The 6,297-nt window shown below is 48.4% G+C and overlaps 1 pseudogene; it reads right to left on the bottom strand.

The window, feature by feature from the left end:
* Positions 1-1,949: 1,949 nt before the first annotated feature.
* Positions 1,950-5,960, bottom strand: LOC129323375 (uncharacterized; annotated as a pseudogene).
* Between the last annotated feature and the right edge of the window lie 337 nt (positions 5,961-6,297).

Raw genomic sequence — 6,297 nt, 5'->3', positions numbered from 1 at the left:
CAGGTTTTGAGGACTCTCCCAATAGGACTTTAGGAGGGTATGGTTCACCCAATGATTACCTGACAGGGGCACCTGCCCATCGGTCCACCAGGTAGCCTCCGTGCCACTTGCATTAACTACCAAGGCAGTTCGGCAAGGGGTTTCACCGACTCAGACCGTTTAATTGGCAACCTGGGATTGGGTAAGACAAAAGATGCCAATAACGGGGGAGGCTAAAGCCCAACTATGTGGCCGAGTCTGAAAAGCAGTCCTTACAGTATGATTCCATTGAGTTAACATTTCAGGAGTAATTTCTATTGCCACCCAAGGCCATTGCTCACTCATAAGTGGCCCCCCACATAACCAACAATCAGAAACATTTAGGGAAGCAGCTATCTGTTCTGCCAGTGTTAGAAAGAGATTCCGTCCAGGAACCGGGACTGGTACTTCTTGTGCCACCTCCTGATACAAAGAAGAATACACCACCAATGAAGGTTTAGCAGTGGCTGCAGGCAGAGGCACTTTAGGAACCTTAGAGGCCTTTGTTCTGGCCTTCTTTGTAACCGGGACCCAGTGTGCAGTGGGTAGGAAACAGACCCACATGGGATGAGAACAACCAACTCTGTTCTGTGAATGGGCCATAATGTACCATTTTCCCCATCTCTGACACGGAGATGCACTGAGACATTGATAACACAGCTCATTAATAGTGGCAAGCGAATGGAACACTCGATTCCCTCGCTTATGGCCATAACAATGAGAACATAAATTAGAGTGGGTGGGTAAAAGAAGTAGGCTGCATACAATTAAGACAGGGCATATATCCATAATGCTGGCAGTTGCAAGTGGGACAAATCCCAATAACTGACCGGCTGCACAACCTATGTCTATGTAAAGAGAACAGTAGAAAATAAGAGTGGACCAGAGGCCAAGTAGGCAACCTGCAACAATATACAACGAGTACAACGAGTACAAAATACTATAAAGGATATCACTTCATGGGCGAGATCCACCGACGATCTAAGCTTCAGCTGTGGGTAGACTAGTCAGCTTCCGGGGTGACTAGACCAGAGCTTGCTTCAGCTATGGACCTGGCAGTGTCTGGTGTACACGGGTGCAGAGTTACTGGAACTGGAGCCTGCAAATCTATCTGTTCCCGGTAGGCCTAGATCTAGAGGGTATTCTCTTCAGGTGGAGGCGAAGGGGATCATCTGGGTGAGCCTCTGAAACCCAAGGCGCAGCAGCTGGTTTAACATTAGTCCAGTGAACCTATGCTGCAATGCCTTCTAGACTGCTGTGGGGGTGGCTAATAAAACAACATACGGACCCCTCCACTTGGGTCCCAGGGGAGTTACATGCCAGTCTTTCACCCAAACCTCATCCCCTGGCTGATACTTGTGCACTGGGTTAAACACAGGGAGGGGTTGTTGTTCCCCTACATACTTCCGAAATTGCTGTAACGTTTTGCCCAGTGCCATAACTTGTTCCCTGAGCACTAGATCTCCTAACTGACAGGGGTCTCCAGTTATACCTTGCAAAATAGGGGCTGGCCTGCCGAACATCAGTTCAAATGGAGATAATTTTGTACGCTTATTTGGCCGACAATGAACTTGAAAAAGAACTATGGGCAGGGCTTGAGGCCACTGCAGACTAGTTTCCTGACAGACCTTTGCTAATTGAGTTTTGAGTGTCCTATTCATTCTTTCCACCTGACCACTACTTCGAGGCCTGTATGCTGTGTGCAACTTCCATCGAATTCCTAGCATAGCAACCTGGACACACCTTGGACTATTTTGTCAATAATATTTGGGCTGTTGTCACTCCCAAATGGCTGGCAGGCCCCACCTACAAATAATTTCCCAAAGTAGGCACCTAATAACTTCCCCTGCCTTCTCAGTCTTTGTTGGAAATGCCTATTCCTATTCCTATTCTGGGTGGGGAAACCCACCCAGAATAGGAATCTACAAACACTAACGAAATCGAAAGACCTGGCACCGTGGCAATTCAGTGAAATCTACTACCAGTGATTGAAACGGCAGAGACCCAGGGGGCTGGAACCTAGGAGGAGGACCTGGCCCTTGTCGGGAATTATTTCTGGCACAGATAGCACAACTTCTAGATACTGCCGCACACAGTCCATGTAACTTAGCAATGTACAAATCCCTGTTTAACGGTTCAGCTAACGCAGATTTTCCATAATGTGTGGCTTCATGGGCAATCTGCACTATGGCATGAGAAATTGACTCTGGCACAAAGAGCCTCCCATCAGGGAATTGGAGCCATCCATGTTGTTGCTGGACATTCTGTGTATTGGCCCAATCTTCCTCCTCTTGAAAGTATTTAGGGGTCCATTCGGACACTCGGACTTGAAAAACAGGGCACTGAAGAGGAGACGGTTGCAAATATTCTTCCCTAGCGGCTGCCTTTGCAGCCTTATCTGCCCGCCGGTTTCCCTTAGCTACAGGACTTAATGGCTTCTGGTGTGCCCGACAGTGCATCACCACTACCTTCAGTGGGGCATGGACAGCCTGAAGCAACTGCAGAATTTCAGGGCCATTCTTAATTCCCTTCCCAGAGGCGGTGATAAGGCCTTTTTCTTTATATAGTGCACCATGAGCATGCAGAGTAAGGAAAGCGTATTTTGAATCAGTCCAGACATTAACCTTTAGTCCTTCAGCCAGTTGAAGGGCCCTTGTTAAGGCAATGAGTTCCGCCTTTTGGGCAGAGGTATTAGCAGGTAGGGGTTTGGCCTCAATGACTTTCACATGGGTGAAAACAGCATACCCTGCACATCTTATTCCCTCGTCAACGAAACTACTGCCATCAGTAATCAATGTCTGAGTTCGGCATGGGAACATCAGTCAGGTCCTTTTGACTAGAATATACTTCATCCATAGTCTGAAGACAGTCATGTTCTGGACATTCATCACTAACAGGGAGTAGTGACGCTGGGTTAAGGGCACTAATCACCCCGATCTCAACCTGTGGGTTTTCGCACAAAAGCCCCTGATATCGAGTCATGCGGACATTTGTGAACCAATAGCTCCCCCTATAGTCCATCAGGGCAAGTACTGAATGAGGAACCTTAACACAGACCTTCTGTCCTAAAGTCAGCTTCTGCGAATCTTTAACCAGCTCTGCTGTGGCTGCTACTGCACAGAGGCTGGCCAGCCTTTTGCCACAACTTCTAACTGTTTTGACAGGTAGGCTACAGATTGTTTCCAATTTCCCAAACGCTGAGTTAATACACCAGCTGCAGTACCATTTCGCTCATGCACAAAAAGACAGAAGGGCTTCATAAGATCTTGCAGGCCAAGAGCTGGAGCCTCTAACAGTTGTTGCTTTAAAGTTCTGAAGGCTTGCCTCTGCTCTTCTCCCCATAAGAATGGGTCATGTTCTCTCCCCTTTGTGGCTTCATATAGTGGCCGTGCTATCTCAGCAAAATTAGGAATCCGTATCTGACAATAACCTGCAGATCCTAGAAACTCCCTCACATGTCTACGGGACTTGGGTTCTGGAATGGAACAAACAGCTTCCTTACGCTCATGTCCCAGGGATCTGGTTCCTTCTGATATTTCAAAGCCTAAATACTTTACTCGGGGCTGACATAACTGAGCTTTCTTCCGAGACACTTTATAGACTGCCTCATGGAGGACTTCAAGTCGCTTCTGGGTAGCTTCATAGCATGCCTCCCATCCCACTGCTACCACCATCAAGTCGTCAACGTATTGAAGCAACACCCCTTGTTCAGGGTCGAGGGGAAAATGAGCTAGGTCTTGGGCCAATGCTTGGCCAAACAACACAGGGCTATTTTTGAAGCCTTGGGGAAGCCTTGTCCAGGTGTACTGTAACTCACAACTTGTATGCTGATCTTCCCATTGGAAGGCAAAGAGGGGTTGGCTAACAGGGGCGAGCCTTAAACAAAAGAATGCATCCTTGAGGTCTAAAACGCTGAAGTAGCACGCCCTCTGCGGGACAAGACCTAACAAGGTGTAGGGGTTAGGCACCATAGGGTGGATTGTTACAGTTTGTTGGTTAACTGCCCGCAGATCTTGCACTGGCCTATAGTACCCTCATGGCTTCTGGACTGGCAGCAAGGGGGTGTTCCAGGGAGACTGACACTCCTTTAGGATGCCATACTTGAGGGGTGGTCTAGATGTTTCTGTATGCCCTGTATTGCTGCAGTAGGAAGACGATATTGTCTTATATGGATGGGTTGGGCTCCAAGTTCTTTCTGGACTACTATAGGGGCATGGAGCCTTGCCAAACCTGGGGGATTGTCTTCTGCTCAGACCCCTGGAAATCGATTCCATTCTTGTGAGAGTGAAGGTGATTGTTCACTGCCCCTAATCTGGTAGACCCTCCAGTCTTCCTCTAGTGGGCACTCTAATACGTATGCTCCTGTATCTATGGGACTCATAGCAGGGGAACCGATTCCTAGGGTCACATCTTCTGGTTTTTCAAATGAAATGGTAGCCCGCAATTTAGACAGCAGGTCTCGACCTAGCAATAGGACGGGGCACTGGGGCACATATAAAAACTGGTGGCGCACAACATGTGAGCCAAGATTACAAGTCCGGGCAGCCAGGAAAGGTTGTCTCTGGCAAGCCCCTGTTGACCCCCCTTACAACTATTGTTTTTTCTGTGACTGGAGCCACTGGCTGAGTTACAACTGAATGTTTGGCCCCTGTATCTACTAGAAAAGATATATTTTGGCCCCCTACAGAAATTTCGACCATGGGCTCCTGGGGGCCAAGACTGAAGGTGCCCGGTCTGTCCTATGCCTCCCATCTGTATCCATCCTCATTTAGGGTTTCCGCCACGGTCGGCCCACGTCTCTCATACAATCCTTCGCTTACTACTCCCTGATTCCTGTAACCATCTCTTCTCCCTCAGTAATCACCTTGTCCCCTTCCACGTCCTCTGACATTCTGCAACCTTTCTCTACACTCGTTCTTCCAATGGCCCTCTAGGTGGCAGTAGGTGCATTGATTGGGGCCTAGGGGCCTCCGAACCCTTCTTCCAATTCCAGCTCCCCTTCCCCTTCCTTGGGATGCCCCGTGCTGTGGATATTGCGTCAGGGCCACTGCTAACAACTCTGCTTTCTTCTTCATCTTCCTCTCACTTTGCCTCCTTTCTTCCTGTTCCCTGTTAATAAAAGTCTTATGTGCTATCTCCAGGATCTGCTCTATATTCATGCCTAAGAAGCCATCTTGTTTCTGTAGTTTCCTTCTTATGTCCCCTGCCACCTGGCTGACAAAGGTAGTAAGAACCATCCTTTTATTCTCCTCTGCTTCTGGGTCAAATGGCGTGTATTGCCGGTAAACTTCGTAAATTTTCTCTAAAAATGCCCCAGGAGGCTCATTAGGTTTTTGATGGCACTCCTGTATCTTACGCATATCTGTTGCTTTCTTCCCTGCCGCCTGTATTACTTTCAGTATAGCCTGTTGATATACAGCCAATCTATCCTTATGGTCCTTGTTATTGGGGTCCCACCCTGGATCTTCCACTGGGAATGCAGCCTTTAATATAGTTTCTTCATCTTCACCGTCCTTTTTAAAAGTCAACAACCATTTCTTTGCCCCCTGAATTATACGCTTACGCTCCTCAGTATTAAATAATGTGATCAGGAGCTGATTGTAGTCCTGCCCAGTTGGCTGGTGGCTATTAATGATTGACCCAAACAGAGTGGTAACTGGCTCAGGCTGTTCTGAGAATGAAGGGGTCTGGGTCTTCCAATTGTATAAATCAGTGGTGGTAAATGGTTGGTAAATTAGCTGGCTTGCTCCTGTCCTAGGGTCTACAGTCTCCCTTAAGGGACAGGTATAAGTGGCCTCTCCTTCTAACAGCGGCATCTGAATCCCCTTCTCTTCTGCACCTTCTCCCTCAGCCTGCTTTTTCTGTGCCTGTGACTGCGTCACCGGCGGGGTCGTCCTCCTACTTTCTTCCCCTTCCTCAGACACATAGGGCGGAGGAGACATTTCATCTTCTGGGGCCTGTTGCACTGACTCGTCTTTGGGCAGAGGCCAACATCGAGTGGAGCTGTGGGGCTGACTGGGGCTCCCCTAACGGGTAGAACTGGATAGAGACTTCCCTGTGGCTGTTGCCCTCCTGGTCGTGGGCCTGTTTTTCTTCCCTATCAAGGACCAGGAGCCGTGCCTCCCTTTTCTTAGCCCTGCCTCTCTGCCGCTTTTTAACCCAGGGTGGGGGGGTGCATACAAATATAATGCAAAGCCTGGGCATACACTATCTGATCATCATGATGTTTGAGAACAAAATGGTATACATCAAGAGCAATAGACTCTTCAAATGTGCCCT

This window comes from Eublepharis macularius, chromosome 2 (genome assembly GCF_028583425.1).
Source record: "Eublepharis macularius isolate TG4126 chromosome 2, MPM_Emac_v1.0, whole genome shotgun sequence".
Classification (NCBI taxonomy): Eukaryota; Metazoa; Chordata; class Lepidosauria; order Squamata; family Eublepharidae; genus Eublepharis; species Eublepharis macularius.
The sequence above is the reverse complement of the archived record's forward strand: the minus strand, read 5'-3'. Positions and strand labels throughout refer to the sequence as shown.